The sequence below is a fragment of the Lethenteron reissneri genome, chromosome 18 (genome assembly GCF_015708825.2).
Source record: "Lethenteron reissneri isolate LAM-NWPU_2019-01 chromosome 18, ASM1570882v1, whole genome shotgun sequence".
Lineage (NCBI taxonomy): Eukaryota > Metazoa > Chordata > Hyperoartia > Petromyzontiformes > Petromyzontidae > Lethenteron > Lethenteron reissneri.
In genome coordinates, this window is record NC_083796.1 from 14,031,237 (window position 1) to 14,048,674 (window position 17,438).

Consider the following 17,438-nt stretch of genomic DNA (forward strand, 5'->3'; position numbering starts at 1 on the left):
CCCCAATAAAAGAGACCCGAACGCCGGTGTCACGGGAGCAGCGGTGTCACCGGTGTCACGGGAGCACCGGCGAGCGCCAGCGCTGCGGCTGGCGCCACGTGGGTAGTAACGAGACGCTGACGAGAAGAGGGCCGAGGCGACTCGTGCCGCTCCGGCTCGGTGCCTCTCGTTCCGCGCAGCGCGGCAGAGGTCCCAACCCCTGCAAGGACCGAGCGCGGCTGCTGCGCCTGGCCGGCCATTACAAACCGCTGCCCCGCATCGATCGCTATTACCCCGCCTCTCCCCCCCCCAGAGTGCGAGCACGTATGTGCGTGCACGCGCACGTCCGCCTGCGCGTGCACGCGCTGGCGCGGGCGCACGCGCGCGGAGTCGTGCGCCAGCGTGTGGAGTCGCGCGGCTATGGGGATGCACCAATTCTGCGGCGCTGTCATAAAAAAAAAATCCCGAGTGCAAGAGGAGGACAAGGAAGCGGCCATTCTTCAGCTGGGCCGGGGACATAAATTTGCCCGGTGCTGACAGCTGCTGACCACTCTGCTGACGGGCGGGCAGATGGGCCGTAAACGTGAGTGATGGGGCCGGGTTTGCCTGGCCACCACGCCGTGACCTGTCAGCTCAAGGGGCAAACGACTCCCCCCCCACCTTTCACTCCGACCCAAACCCTCCCAGCCCTGCCGTGTCCTTCGCTGTCCACTGATACTTCTCTTCTCTCCGTCTCTCTCTCTCTCCTTCTGTCTCTCTGCCTCCTCCCCTTTTTTCTCTCCGGATTTTTCTTGAATTCCATTGTGAATTAGTATTGTTGTTGTTGTTATTCGCATGCCCATATTCGCGATATCTCTAATGCATAAGAGGTATTTTTAGTAAACGTTAGCCTGCGAAATATTTTGTCTGCTATGGGGTAGTGTTAATTACAATGGTGGTGAGCTGTAATGGATTTATAAGTCATTTTCAGTCTACCTACGGTAGGCCTTGTCACGACTGCTGGACAAGATTTCCACGGAATACTTTACACTTACGGAGCGAGAGGGCATTTCAGTGGGAGTCAAGCCATTAATTTCATTTATATATTTATATTAAATTACACGAACCCTCCCCCGCTGCCAACCAGAATATTAATCCTCACAGTACTACAACACCCACCGCAGAGCTGCATTATGCATTACACTGCTTAATATTGTAATGATTTCAGAGAAATTGGTTTACGGTCTTCAGAGAAACATGTTTGAGGGGTTATTAATGCATGCCAACATTCGGGGAGAAGTGCTTTTTCTCTGAAAAACTAAAAATTATACGAGGAAACCCACCCCCCCCCCCACGTTAAATGAGATGCCAGTCTGTTGGCTCCCCTTTGCTTTAACAACAGAAGGCACCATAAGGGTTTTGTTTCTCTGCTTGGCAACTAGGGACCGTCAACTCCCCAGCCGCGTGACCCCCATCGCTGACCAGGCAATCTCTCACCTTTAACCCCTGCCCATGTGACCCGCGGTGACAAAGGGGAGGAGGCGTGGGCTTCGGGGGAGGGGGTCACGTGACGGCCGCCCTCCTGCCACCGAGCCCCGTCGAGGTCCTTGAGGACCGCACCGGGCCGTTTGTTTTGTGACCTCGCCGCCGATTGGCCGAGCGCCCCGGTCATCGCTCAGTAACGCTGCGCTTCATTGGCGAACTAGGGCCGCCGTGTCACGCTCTTCTTCTTCACTGATGGATGAAGGTCAGCGGTATCTGGGGTTGAGTGGCCCTGTCGGGGTACCTTTTTTCCGTGACCTCTCAAGGCTTTTTTTGCTGAGCAAAAAGCTCGCGCCGCGCGCAAAGGTCAACATCTCCGTGCCTTGTGCCCAGAGGCTCTGAGATAAGTTCCCCCGTTGAGCAGGTGCTCTGGGTCATGGCAAATGTTTGGGGCCACGGGGAGACCCATTTGGTCAGCGCGTGTTCCCGTGTGTGTGTGTATTTGACGCGCGCGCAGCGCCCCGTGTTTTTCGCGCGCGTGCACATATCTCGGAAATAACAGGGGGTCCAACTTCAAAGTCAAGAGGGCCTGGCACTCCAGGGAGGCTTTCTGAGAGATTCCGCTGTTGCACACAAGACAGCTCCCAGCATGCACTTGTGCCGAGCAATTGATTTGGCTCAGCCACTGCGGTTTGAGTCGCGCATCGCGCAGCTGTGAGAGCACCAATACGCCCCCCCGATTCTCGGCGTGAAGCTTCCGCAATCGCGCGGCACTGCCCCAATTATTGCAGACAACCGCACGCTGATAATTCCACAACTGCACGTTGATAACCCGCCCCCGAGTTACGCGCACGCCCACAAAGTCCACCACGCGTCCCGACTAATGGCACCGCAGCCCAGCGCGGCAGAAACGGGAGGGCGGCGTTGATGAATGCTTGCAGGATCTCGCCGATGCACGTTCAGACACGGCGTCTTCTCTCAGTCTTATGGAAAAGTGAGGGCAGCAGTAAGGAGGAGAAGGGGCAGGGTGAGGTGGGGCAGAGAAGAGAGGAGGGTGTGCGCGTGTGGGAGGGCGGGGGGGGGGGCACTTTCCGTTTTTTAAAAAGCGAACTGACATCACGGCCACGCGGCACAATGCGGACAGGCTTAAACGATAAAGAGAGAAAAGGGGTCGCGACCTTCCTTTCAGCCGAGACGGCTGTGTTAGGACGGGCTGGAGCCTATCTGCACACACAGGCACGTCCAGCTATACATCAGAACCTTGGCCAAAGCACTTAGTAGGAAGGCCACCTCTAAACGCTGCACATCCCCTCTCTCTTACCCCCCCCCCCGCGTCCAAAAAATCCGCGCGTCACGTAGCGTTATTTTCCGGGCGATTTTTTTCTCCATCTGACGCGACGCATTTCCCGTGTGTGTGTGTGGGGGGGGGGAAATTTTATTTTGGCGCCCTAATTTTGTTTCCCCACCCACCCCACCACCTTAGCGTCGTAAACAAAACGCCGTGAGATTAAATGCGCAAAATTTGGTTACGGGCTGGGTGAACAGGCACGCACGTGTGGGGGGGGGGGGGGGGGTGAGGGGCTGCCTAACCACCCAGCCTCGGATTGATCGACTTTTACGTTTTCGGTGAATATCCCCCCCCCCCACACGCCGGCCGTGTTCGCCCACTCGAGAGACGACGGCAACGAAGCGGTCGCCTTTGAAGTCGGCCTCCTCCGGGTGCAGCCACCCTCAAGCAGCACGGCACTGCGCGGCTGTTGTGGTTTGCAGCCCGGCGGCAGCGGAGACAACGCGAGACGCTTCTCTTCGCACCACCGGTGGTTATGCATCGCTGTGGACGCGCGCGATAGTTAGATTTTTCTCGATGCCACTGAGCGTGCTCAGCGTCCCACCGCTACCGGACGACGCGCCGGGTTTTGATGGCTACCGAGCGGAAATCTCACAGCGTCCACGAGGGAAGAAACGCCCCTACGAGATGTTGAAATCTGTTCCTCTTTGCATTGTTGATATTAGCGAGAAGCCCAATACGAGCATGGGACAGGTTCGATCACGATGCAAACTTCATCGTAAAAGAAAAGTGCATTTGAATATGCCGTCTGGTGCAAAAGGCATCGTGTAATATTTAAAGCTGGGGTCCATCCATACATCAATGGGCCGTCAATGATGTCGCTTGTACAACGAGGCCCTGTGACATTACGAGGTTATAACATAGGCTCTCCGTGCGCAGGGGCTGATCGGAAAGGTCACTGTGTACGCACAAATGGTCTTCACGCACGGGCCCACAGAGGCCGTCTGCAGGTACACAGAGACTTCTCTCTGCGTTCAGGGTCCGCCATCTGTGTACACGTGGCCATATTCAGCTTCAGAGGGTCCTCTCCAGACGTTCTCATCACAATGAGGTTTCTCTAGGTCCATCAACCACCCCAAGATACAAATACACACTCTCTCTATCCAGAGAGTCTTTGTATAGTGGCATGATATAACGTAAGGCGCAGAGACGTTGTCGTCAACAACAAGAAAAAACGTAACAAAAACATTGAACAAAAACTGAAAAGTGTAACAGAAGTGTGGAGAGATGCATTGGCATTGCGCTGAGGGACAGATAAGAAGAAGCCGCTCATGAGAGAACCTACACTGGCACGCAGTGAACTTGCGTCCACGAAATATCGTGCACGTTACAAGTTGCATCATGATTATGAAATTGGCAACCGTTGAAAGCGTTAAGAAAATCAAACGGGCGTGGTCAGGGCACGCCGCGTGTACGGACGATGGCCGACGATCAATGATAGTGACAGATTGACAGCCGAGGGATGGCACGCGTCGGGCGGAATGTCCTGCGGAGAGACGGAGCAATGAAATCAGCTCGTGCGCAGGTGCTGGGTGGATTGTTAACATGCTAGGATCGTGAGAGATGGCGACGGCTAGGGGAGCCATTCATCTCGCATGGCTGACGATGTGTATACACTCGGTGAAGAGACTCAATTCAGGTGCAGAGAACTTCCCAGCTATGGATGCATTCCCTGATTGTAGAGAGCAGCTCCTGGCACGAATACAAGTCTTTGCACAGAAGCTCTTCTTACCACTTAGAGAAGTCATCTCGAGTTTTAGAGCCTAAGACTCAAAGTGTGTCTCTGACTCGAAGCCAGAAAGAGTTCAAGTCCCTGCCACGGGCTGACTTTGCCCATCTTCTCACCGGGGCTCCATCCGGGTGTCTCAGTGGTACAGCGAGCGGCTCGCAATCGGAAGGTTGCGAGTTCAAATTTTAGTACGGGGTCGACTCAGCCAATCATCCCCTTAGGGTCGATAAAAATGAGTACCGCTTTCTAGGGGAATTCAACAATGTTTATCCTCTTGAAAGACTTGCCCTCCGCCATAGGAATGGGGAATTTCCACCTCTGGCTCAGGGCTCCGAGCAGGATATGACTACTGCCAGAGTGCTCGAGTTGAGTAGGAAACCCCTTTTTGACTTTTGGCTCTTTATTGCGAGCAGCTGCTGCTGCAAACGGGCCCAGCGGTGAGCGCACCGAGCGCGAGGCGTTGCTGCTCCCTCCCCACGTCGCTGAGTGGGGGGGGGGGGGGGTCAGGGTGGCACCCGGCACGGATTGCCCCCCGGTATGCGTCAGCACCGGGGCGAGAGCAGCGGCACAGCGCCGGCCGCCCGGATACCGAATCGTCGCCGTGGACGCGGGAGGGAATTCCCTGACTGAGTGGCAACAGCAGAATCTCAGGGACTTAATTGTTCGTTTGCCGGCGACGTTGTCGCGACACCGGCAACGTGGGTGCAATGGGCGCGCCGCCGTTACCCAGCTGGGCGAGCGGGGCTGGGACGAAAACAATTCTCCCTCTCAGGGAGGAAGGAGTCACCGTTAGGCTCTTGCAAATACGTCGATTATATCGCGTGCGGAGGCAGCCTGCATTGCCGCCCGCGCTGTAAATTTAAGTGACAGGCCTCTCTCGCCTCGGTATAAATGCGAGGTAACGATATAATTTGCACGTATACATATACATGAGTCGATCTCCCGAGTCAATCTTCATCTGCCAAGATTGATCAGACTTGCTGCACCGCCCTGACCCTCTATTGAAATGGCATTAGCCACGGTTTAATCAGGGGCACCGTGAAGAAAAATAAAAAAAAAACTGTTGCGCAATGTTTGTATTTTCTTTTAGGAAAGCCTGGTATTGGTTTACGCGATCAGCTCGCTGGTTTGTAAACAGCCGCCATAGCGGGCAGCTGACGAGGAGAAGACTGCCCTTCTCCCATTGACTCATTTACTGTCACCCCAAAGATTTACGGAATTCAGATGAGGAGCTCGTTTACATAAGCGCCCTGTCACCAAATATTGACAGTGAACATCAACCGCTTCGTTCAAGTGGCTTGCACAGCAGCTCGGCCTGCAGAGCAGAGGGCTCGTGACTACCAAAGTGAGAGAGTTTGGATCCCGCCAGGATCGAGATAGAATGGGCGCCGTATGGTTGAGGGTACGCTACAGTGTCCTCGCACGAACACACCTGTCCCTGCCATAGGAACGTGCCATTTCCATCGCTGGCTCAGGACCATCAAAGAAGGAGGATAGGTGCGGCCTCATGCTCACTTGGACGTTTCTCTGACGCTAAACGTTCATAAATTTCAGGCCCAAAAATGTGTGCTTCAGACGCTCTGAACAAAAAAAGACACAAAGCGAAGATGTACGGCTGCAGCTCCGCGTACAAAATGTTAGTACAATATTAAAGCAATAGCAGAAAAAAAACATATCAGTGGAATCATTAATTAATGTCAGAACAGGCAAGGGTTCTTTTCTCCGTGAAACTGCTGAGCGGCTGAATTTTGGATTTTCTGGCAGATTGTAGACCCAGCAGGCATTGTCGCTCGCTGGCTGAGCTCCCTATCTCCATGCACACGTGCGTACGTACAACCGTACACGTGCACACGTACACACGTACACTCGTACAACCATACACGTGTACACATTTGCATGTACACACGGGCGTACGTGCAACCCGTACACATGTACACATTCACACATACTGTATACAGCGATCCCCCATATATCCTGTTGGGGTAAGTGCTGTTGGCGAGAACTTATGAAGGCCGGTACGGTACACGGAGGAATGGGTGGCCAGCACCACGCCCGATCGCCTTTGTCTCTCCAGTGGCGATGTTTACATACCGCACCAGGTGCTCATTTGAGATTGAATCGACCTAGGGGAGGAGGCCCAGGACCGGTTCACATAATCGTCACTGGTGTTGGCCGTGAGCGGGAATCGAACTGGGGTGGCCGGGTTCGTAGAGCGGCGCGCTAACCATTGCGCCACCACTCCCCACGTGTACACAAAGACACAGATCCTCCTTTGCAGCCTTAACAGACTTTTGGGGCAAGTTGCTGTCGGCGAGCACATGTCCACACAGACTCGCACACACAGTTTATGAGCTTGTGGACGTTATCGGGAGAGCCAAGAGTTCTGCAGTCACAAGCAGAGCCACTGGAACAGCACAAAAGAGCTGATCCAATGGGAAGTCCTTTATCAACGAACCCATTACTAATTACTGACAAGGTCAGCAGATGACCTCTGCTCACGTGAGCATCATTGTGTGAGTTGGTAAGTCTCAGTGTGTGCATTGTACTTGTGCTTGTTGGGTCATTATAAGGAGTGGTTGTGCTGTGAACCTGGCAACTTGAGTTTCATCCCTGGTTCTGGCTGAGACCAGTGGAGGGTGATAACTGAACAAGTTCTGGGCCTCCCCTAGGTCGACTCAGACTTAAATTAGTACCGTGACCTCGTGTGGTGTGTGTAAGGTAGAGGTCAGAGTGCGAGGGGTGGAGGGGGGTATATAGAAAAAATACCATTTCACAACATGTCACGTAGTGAGCGGGTAGGTTAGACGAGCGAAATTATATAACTTAGCAATTATTTCACGCCACGCATTGTAAACACTTTGTCGTTTGCGCACTTAATCTGTACGAAGTCCAACTCTGAGAATTAATTGTACGGTGTCAGTTTGATGAACACGCGTCTCACAGCAGAGTGAGGAAGCGGGCGCCCGGCTGTGTGCTGTGGAACATCTCCACCGCAGCCGCCCTCGGGACAAGCACCGACCGCTTACGCGAGATCTCCAAACGGGTTCTCTCTTGTGTGGCATGATGCCCGACGGCGCAAATCGAAATAAAATTACAATTTCGGGGGGCAACCTCTCCATAAGATAACCGGCGCTGAACTCCTGACAAAATGTGACTTATTGTATTGTTCTCAGGCGAATCATGCCCAAGAGCTGAACTTGGCATTCTTTGGATTCCGAGCTGAGTGTTTGGCCCCAGTGCCACCTGGCTGGCTTCTGTAATTCATCTGTAGGCGATGATCAACATCACGCTTGAACGTTTCTGTGTGACAGCCCAACTTTCGTGAATGACATCACGATGCATTTAACATCAATGCGTTACTGAAGACAGAAATGCTTTGGCCATTACCTGATAAAACAACAGAAAACTTGCAGAGGTCTATAATAAAGTTTTTTTTTTAGTTAGATCGCGTAAATATAAATGAGCCGTTAACACGCCACCACCCGACACAGCCAACTAGTAAGGTTTGTCAAGTAAACAAAATGTGACAGTTACTACTTCAGCACACCGGCGTGTTTGAGGGTAAACCCACAACATTTACAATTTGAGTTAGGTGTTTCGCTGGTGATTACAACCAGCTTCATCAGGAGATTTTCCACAATGTTCAGAATTAATTGCCACGTTTTGTTCACGTGACAAACCTTACTAATTGGCTGTGTCGGGTGGTGGCTGGTTTAACGACACATTCACATTAATGCGATCCAACCCAAATAAAACTGTAACTATGCATAACATGGGTTGCGAAAGCTTGCACGTTAAACGTCCAGAGGTCTGCAGTAATTTAAGCAATACTGCCATGAAAAGCGGCTCAGTGGTGAACTTTCCAGACTGCCAGCCGCCAACCAATCTATCCATCTACCGGGGAGGCCAAATGCCTCACGCGAGGCTCTGAAGCCGTCACTTTGTAAAGTTACTGTCCAATACCGTTTGCGCTCATCAGCACTCTCCGCATTCGGCATTACATCACTTGCACAAGAGGCACGGTGCGGTCATTGGCTGTGCATAACGGACTGAGCTCATCCCTGAAATTAAGAGTGCGGTTGTTCCTGCCAAGGCTTGATTACACTTTGCGTGTAAGGAAATACCCAGATAATACGAGTGACGCTCAGGGGTCTGGCTGCCCTGCGTTGGCTCTCATCAACTGGCTCACCGGTTCACTCACTGACGAGGTCTCCCATTCGCTGGTCGAATGGCTGGTTGACTGCCCCGACCCCCCCCCCCCCCCCCCATTTGACGAGGTTGATTAACCGAGCGGTTGCCTGCACGATGAATTGTGTTATTTTGTTGCCTGGCCGGGTTTTTTGGCTGCCTCGATGAAGGCTTCTGACTGTATTTGGCAACGTAGTGCATTGTGACGGGCGGGGGGGATGGAGGGGGGAAGAGCTTAATGGATGGTATTGGATGGCAGTATAATGTAGTGGCCAGCATGTTTAATAACAAGCCATATTACAGGGGGGGTCAACTATTTAATTCCCATTGCCACTCGGCAATTTGTATGGAAGTGTTATCAAAGCTCACCCTCTGATGTGGAGTGGATGTCGAACCCCTTGTAACGTCGATCGCGCGAGAAGGTCACTTGGTGATTGACGCTGGTCCCGTGTAACAAATTCAAACTGGGCCCTGCAGGCAGGATGATCGTGGAGGGCAGGTTAACAAGACAGTGGCACCCAGAGGAAATATGGACACTCAAGAGCGGACGATGGAGGTCCGACTTCTACTCCTCAACAGCTGCGGGATCTGGCAGAAGGAAGGAAGTGATGGTAAGATGTGGTGGTGGTGGTGCCAACAGTTTTGGCTGTGAAGACATCTCAACTTGGACGGTTTTTTTAAGTACTTGCTGAATACGTTTTCACAAAAAAACTATGGTTATCCAAGTCTTTCTTGCAAAAGACACAGCAGATTTTAAGGTGCGATAAACCGGTGAAATAAATTAGTCCCTCCTGACGCCTGTAACCAGATCACCCGCAATGCTGGCCGATCTCCTCAGATCTCAGAAGCTAAGCAGGCTTTGGGCCTAGAACGTGCTTGGAATGGCAACCACCGTCCATGGCAGGTGTTATGTCTGCTGCAGAGGACAATGCCAAATAATATATTATCGTACCGCACTTCTCTACTCCCATGACTAAGCCCTCTGCCTTCCCCAACCAACAATGACCAGTGCAGTCAAATAACCCCCAAGACCCCTCAGCCAGCAGTGGAGCGACTGACAAGGGGCTGCACACATACATGTGGTCACGCCCGAGTGGCCGGCAAGCCGAGTTATTAGAAACAAGCCCACAGGTTCATAGTCACCACCCGTCTATCCGGCCTGCTGCTGCTGCATCAGCGCTCAGACTGCCTGGCTCGTTAGTGCTGGCAGATCTCATTTCAGCACTGCAGGGTTTTTTTCCCCCAACAGGTTCCGGAACTCATTAGCTCGGCATTACTCGAGCCGTGAGCCACCCACAGCACACGCCCTCTCATCATCATCATTTACTCAGACGATGGCGCTTACTCTGCTGAGTGGACTTGGAGGTGAGTTAAAGAAAAAAAAGCAACTATCCGGTGTTCAATTAGAGAGCATAGCTCATCCTTATGAATCACATACTTCACTATCAAACGCACAAATAATTATAATTATTGAATAAATAACTTTTTTTTACCAATAAATGACACAATATATCCACCACAATACTGTCCTTGTCATCGTTACCATCAATCGTGCTCAATCCACTGCTGGATAAAGGCATCTCATGATCCTGCAATGTAACAATCCACCGAGCATCTGCACGCCATCTGATTTCATTGCTCCATCCTCTGAAGCGTTCCATTCCTTGGCTGCCGTTCCTTCACAATTCTTCTTCTGGTAACAAACACCTATTGAACTTTGCTCGCACCGTACGTAGCCAACCGTGATAATCGGAGGTGCGGGAAATCATACCTTGTGGGAATGTCCAAACATTTATAATTTTATGGTTCAAGGATATAACGAATGTGATCTATTATTTAAAGAGACAGGAGTTGAGTTAAAATAATTATTAATTTTAGATGTTTCTTTGGCTGATCCTCTCTTTGGCAAAAAAAGTGGTTCTCAACTATCGCCAGTTGGGACTGTGCTCTGGTAAACCACTACATATCTGTTGGTTCAATGTATGTGTCCCTTTTTTTACAAATGTATTCTAATTGTGCAATCTCGGTCACGTTATGAGATGGTGAATTCATTCGGAAATTTCACTGAGAGACACGCCCTGGGCATCAGGGAACAGCCACCTCCACAGGTCCTCTCCTGAACATGTTTCCAAGTGGACCTCTAAATCCCGTACACCGTCCTTGTCACACTCTCCAATAATACACTTCTACTCCGAGACTGTTTATCCCATGAGATCTCAAACCAATATTTTTTGAGTCTCAGGGCTGGAATTTAGTCAAACTTAAGTGCAAAACTCAATTTCAAACGACAGCTTTTTTTGTACAGTTATTGGTGACCAGGCTTAGACCATCAACTCACTATCTTATCTTATATCGATTTATATAGCGTCTTAGTCCAAGGCGCTTTACAATAATTACAAATTTGTACATTGGATGGTAGTGGTTAAAATAAAAGAGTGGCGTTATTGAAAAGTGGTGATGCAGCTATAATTTGAGGAGCCAGTTTAATTGTGGCTGGCTGAAATTCAGATGTGATCCGAGGGTCGCAGTGACACAGGCTCAGCACTCTGACCCATCTGAGCCGTTTAGCCACATCATGTTGGTTTTATTTTTGCAAACCAGAGGAAAACCATTTTTGCTGTTTCTCTCAATCCCCGTCGTGTGACACGTTTAACAGTGAAGCGGTCAGGAACTTACTGGAAATCTGTGAAAAAAGAGCTTTGTAGTTCATCGGATTCCTCCAGTATAAATAAACATTTTCTTATTCTGATAGGACCAACGAAGACCTCACCACATGAGCAGCAGCCCTCGGACCTCATCCGAACCAGGATGTAGTTCTGGGCGAGGAATTGCGGCCTACTCGAGCCATGGGTAAAAATCAAGGCCTTCGTGTCTCTCGGTTATCGACTGACAACACTGTAAAATAAAACCCAATTTTTGTTTTAATAACCAAGCACTGATGTTTATGTAACTCCAGCAGGAATGTATACTTCTGTTTATTGAATACTTCTCTGTGGAGTGAAAGTAAAATGCTTTTGGTAAGAACCATTAAATGCAGTTATGCTAATGCACAATAAGCACAAATGCCATTAATTATTTACGCGCGCATATAGAATCGTGCGGCTATGCAGATTCTGCGCTGCTGTGCATGTGAGCCTGCACGCTGCCTGCATTCTACAGTGGATAGCTTTAAAGTTATACATTTAGGACGGCACATGTTGACCGTTTTCCAATTGAAACTGTTTTTAATACAGTGATAGATTCGGAGCCAAACTAGTGCGTAAATGCATCCCATCGCTAACGGGGCAAAAATAAATATCGAACCGAGCCACGCATACCAACACCGCTGTTGGAAATCGACAAAAATAGACAATGAATTATACATTTGTTACAAATTTAATTAAGAGTCCCAGACTGAAATGCATTGCTTTTGCAATATCGGCGGGGAATCATGCATCTCAAGATGAGGGTTATCAATATGAAATTATTAACTATTTATGCCAACGATTCGTGGCACATTTGCATGTAAGAAAGCGCGGCGGTTAATTAACAGCCGCGGAGCGACATTAACGGTGAAACCGCGGCTCGCAAAAAGGGCCTTTGGTCCATTATTAACCTTTTAGAAAAAAAATACAAAGTGTTACATCCTGGCTTTGAAGTCCAAAGCTTCCCGTGAAACTACATTGATGTTTTTTTTTTAAGTAAACCCTTCAAAAGGTAAATAAGTGCATTGTTCCCAACAGGCAAACGATCACTAATTTTCTTTCAATGTTTTAGTTTTTTTTAAAGCCGCGTATTTCTCGGCTATAACGCAGCCTCCTCCTCCTCCTTGTCTTCTTCACACTGCCAAGACGGTGGGGGGACGCGCACAAACTCGCACACACCGTGCACTCGCACGCACACACGGACCGCTCTCTCCACAGTTTTAGCGAGTTGCAGCCACGGCACACTTGGGGTGATGAACAAAGAAGGAGCCTGGCCACTCTTGAATGTGACATTACGATCCCCAGCTCCCTGGCTCACTCGCCTCCCTTCCTCCCTCCGTCCCTCCACACGTTCACAAGCACAGGGGGGGCCTTGCGCTCTCGTGAAGGTCACTTCCGTTATGAGAGTCAGGTTCGAGGGGGCCAGCGCTCGGACGCGGCAACTACCTCAATTACCTCCCGACTGGCGCAGACAGGATGTCCTGGCCACTGTCTGCTCGTAATTGAGTTGTCTGCAAGAAGGCGCAGGATAAGGAGCAGGGGGGAGGGAGAGGTGGTGTGGAGGGTGGGGGGAGGAGAGGAAGAGGTGGAGGGGTAGGGCAGGGAGTGTGTGTGTGTGTGGTAGTGGGGGGGGGATCCTTTATTGGTTCTGAGTCAAGGACGCGCGTCTGTGCTCAGGACAGGAATCTCATCGTGTGCGAGTGCCGCTCTGCCGCCGCTGCCGCCGGGGCAAACGCAGGGAGAGGAGGAGGAGGAGGAAGGTGGGAGGGCAGAGAAGTGGTGGGGGGGGGGGGTGTAGTTGGAGGGGGCGAAGAGGTGCGGGGCTGGTGGGGGACAGTGGCAGGAGAGGGGTCAGCCAGATGGGACTAAATGCACAACGGGGTCAGCGGGACAGGTTCCAGGATTAGCTAATGGGAAAAAATGGGTTGTTTAAATGGCCTATCAAAAAAAGTGGAGAGCAGGTTTCTTAAAAGCCTTGCCATGTGGCTTCTTTTTTTTCCCCCCAGCCGAGATTAGCCAAGAAGATGGCCACTTGGCAATCTCGTGTCAGTGGCTGCCGGCAGCAGCAAGACGATGAGACGGAGAAGGTCGGGGAGGGGTTGGAGCCTTCAACGATGGAACAAATCACTGCGTGCTGAGTTCTTGGCGGAAGTAAGAGATGCAACAATCAGATTGCCCGTTCATTTTTTTTTTAAGTGCAGTATTAACGCGCGCACAAAACTGTCTTGACGGCTTCCTTGTATTGTGCAGTGCGTGCGTGACGGGGGAGAGTGATGGCACCGAGCTTAGTGCATTGCGCTTCCATTTGACGAGACGTGGATTCAATACTTGGTCATTCACACCGCTGCATATTGGTGTACAGCCGAAAACAATCAGCCTCAAGTGATACCTGTTGCAGTGTGTCCAGATCAGCACGTGTAGTGCTGGTCACACCGTGTGTGTGTGTGCGTGTGGTGTCACGTCGCGGGGAGTGGTGGCACGGTGGTTAGCGCAAGTTCGGTTCCCACTCACGGCCAAAATCAGCGATGAATATCTGAACCAATCCTGGGCCTCCCCTAGCTCGACTCAGAATTATATGGTGTGGTGGGTAAACATCGTCATTGGAGAGACAAAGGCGGCCGGGCACGGAGCAAGCTACGCCACCCCTCTCATGTGCCATGCCGGCCTTCGTAGGTGCTCGCTAAAAGCACTTTTGCCAACAGTCTGTGAAGGCTAAACGGGGGATCTTTGTTCTGCCGTTATTGTCTGTGAGACTCAGTGGGGATCTTTTTGTGTGTGGAGAGCCACGGTAGTTTATATACTGTGCTTTGATCCGAGTGACCTGGGTTCAATACCCAGTCATGGATAACATCAGTGGAATATGATATTTCAACCTGCTCAAAGCCTCTTCTCAGTTGACTGTGTTTAGGAGCGGTGGTGCAGTGGTTTGCGCCCTGTGCTACGAACCCGGAGACCTGAGTTCAATTCCCGCTCACGGCCAACACCAGTGACGATTATCTAAATCGGTTCTGGGCCTTCCCGAGGTCGACTCGGCCTCAAATGAGTACCTGGTGCAGTGTGTAAACATCGTCGCAAGAGAAACAAAGGCGGCCGGGCGTAGTACTGGCCACCCCACCCCCTCGTGTGCCACGCCGGCCTTCATAGGTGCTGCTCGCTAACAGCACTTGCCCCAACCGTCTGTTAAGGCTATAGGGTGGATCTTTGTCTTTTTATCATAAAATACACACTCTTCATTAATCATCTATATTACTTGCAGCAATTTGGAAAAGGGGAACCTTCCTCACCCAGAACAGGGACTAATTAACCCGCTGAGGCACCATTATTGACATTTTGTAATTTAATTCCGAGACTGTGGGTGATTTTCACATTTGCTTAGGTCTGACCATGACACCAGTACCGTACACACCGCGGCTGTACTCGTCAGAATGACACGACAGGGGTCTTTAAACGTCCACTCGAGAGCGGCCAGGCCCCTTCGGCGGCGTTCGCAAGCTCAAAAACGATTAATAATTGATTTAACTAAATAATGATTGTGGTATTGTATTTGCCCAGAAAATATTCAGTGAGGCTGTGACACTTATTTTCAACAAGTGTCCATCTTGGGAAGCTTGGCCAGTATGTGCTTGCGTGGCCTTTTTTCTTCTTCTGTATGTGGGGAATACAATGAAAACGATCTCCACGGACAGGTCAACAACCTGCTTGCTGTACTGCCTACGACTGCCCACGTAGTCTCATGTGAGCCCACACCCACCACCATCGCTACAGTTCTGCGCGGCCATGCCAAGCACACCCGCAACACGCGGTGCAGAAACGGATATTACGTCGTCACAAACAATATGTATACAAGAGCTTTGTTAACAATGATCATCGCAGTTACATTGTCTGGGACGATATTCTTAAAAAAAAATGCGTAAAATTTGTAAAAAGTTATTTTCCGCACTGCTGTTGTTGACTAAAATAACTTTCCATATAACCGCAAACAGCACTACTGTGATCATCAATCAGGTGATGTCCTTGTATTTAACCAGGTGACCACCAACTGCTATTCAAGTTATTTGATTTACAAGAGCATGATAGGTAGGAATACTAGCTCGGAGAGGTTTGTCATCCCTGACCAGAACCCGTAAATTCACACAAACCAGGGTAGTGATAAATGTATTTTGGGTTTGAGCACGTAAATATAAATGTGTCGTTAACCCACCACCACCACCGACACAGCAAATTGGTAAGGTTTGTCACGTAAACAAAACGTGTCAATTAGTTACGACTTCAGCAGACCGGTGTGTTGCAAAGTAAATCCACACCATTTACCATATGAGTACGACGTTTTGCCGGTGATTACAACCAGCTTCATCGGGCGAATCTTCCAGAATTGTGAATAAGTCTTTATTTCAATCTTGATTTGAAACTTCAGTTTTTCTTGCTGTGGTTGTCCCACCTGATCACGATTGCTTGTGTTGCGATTGAAACGTCGTGATCTATTATTTTTCTACCTACGTGACTTTACCGAAAGAACCAAAGAGTAAATCTTCCTTTCGTGAAAGCCTACGTGTTAAACAAACCTGAGCAGAGTGACGATGTTCGACACTCACGCCCAGGGACGCTCACGAAATGCAAGATTAATGACCAAGTTACCCAAGGACTTGGGAATGGGGGGGCAGAGCCATTCAAGTGGCATGTGAATGCCGCAACAATGGGGGTTGTCAATCAACGGCTCATGCTTACAACCTGCCAGCATTGTTTCTTCACATGCTGAGGCAGGTAAGACTCACGGTGAGGTAACTCTAGACTCTAAAGTTGAATTTCGATTTAAAGCTTTCGTGACTGCAGGGATTCAACTTCTTGGTTCTTTCGGTAAAGTCACGTAAAATAATATAATAATATTAGTACGTTTTATTTTTATTATTTTATTACTTCCCTTCTACGTGACTTTACCGAAAGAACCAAGAAGACTCTAAAGTTGGTCAAAGTAATAGAGACGTATCAAGACAGAGACAAAAGTCCCCAGGATAACATTGTAAGCCCATGAGCGAAGTTATGATAATCTTACACTTCTTCTCACTTAAACCCAATCTATGTCTCTTCTCTCCCCGCGATGAACTTCTCAACATTTGACACCATGCCGAGAGGTGCAGTTGCCTGTAGAGACGAAACACTCTGTACTACGAATTGAAAATTACTTTAGATTTACATTGTCCATCGAAGAGAGAGTTAGAGTGATCTTGTTTAACTAATCGCCTGTCTTGTCATCATGCTCGACAAGCTTATTGCTGTAGATAATATTACTTGTACAGGCTTCGTAATTGATCTGCTCAGCAACACTGCACTTTCCATTCACAAGTAGTGCACAGAAAACCTAAAACATATCTAATCAATTTCTCTTATTGAGAAGGAGGTGTTGAGATATAATGTCCCTGTTGTGACGTGCTTTGGAATTGATATTTTGTATTTTTAATCAAGGTTGCTGAGCAGAGGGCCCAAAGACCCAAAGGCCTGAAACGCCCAAGCGGCCAGCAACACGCATTACGATTGAAGCTGCAATGGATAATAGTCAATGCGTTCATTTCATTGGCAAAGGTTACATGGCCATGGGAAAATAAACAATTCGACGGCATTTTAAAGTATACAAGTGAAGAAGACAGAGGAGTGCTGTGACCTGCAGTGCGGTGGCTAAACTAAACTATTTTATTTTACCAGGTAAGGCCCACTGAGCTATCCAGTTATTTTTCACAAGTGACCTGGCCACAAATTATAGCCCAACGAAGTGGCTTATGTGGAAATGTATAATAGCAGCCAAATACTCGAAAAGCATGTTTCTAAATGTGTAGGGAACAACCGGAGGACCTGGAGAAGAATCCACGCGACCACGGGGAGAACACACAAACTCCAAATATACAGGCGTCAGGGTCAGGATCGAACTCATGCTTTTCTGTATACCAGGCGAGGTAGTTAACATTTGGCCACCGCGGCCCCTCAAACACCGTGTGGGATGACACAAAGCAATCAGTCTGGTAGACCGAGACCTCAATGTGCGTGTCTATTGTTGTTA

At 49.7% G+C, this 17,438-nt stretch overlaps 1 long non-coding RNA gene across 1 annotated transcript in view; it reads left to right on the forward strand.

The window, feature by feature from the left end:
- Nucleotides 1-455: 455 nt before the first annotated feature.
- LOC133343601 (uncharacterized) overlaps nt 456-17,438 on the forward strand; it is a 100,103-nt gene continuing 83,120 nt past the window's right edge. Inside the window, exon 1 of the long non-coding RNA XR_009755272.1 lies at nt 456-562. This is a non-coding gene — a long non-coding RNA (uncharacterized LOC133343601). The remainder of the gene's footprint in view (nt 563-17,438) is intronic.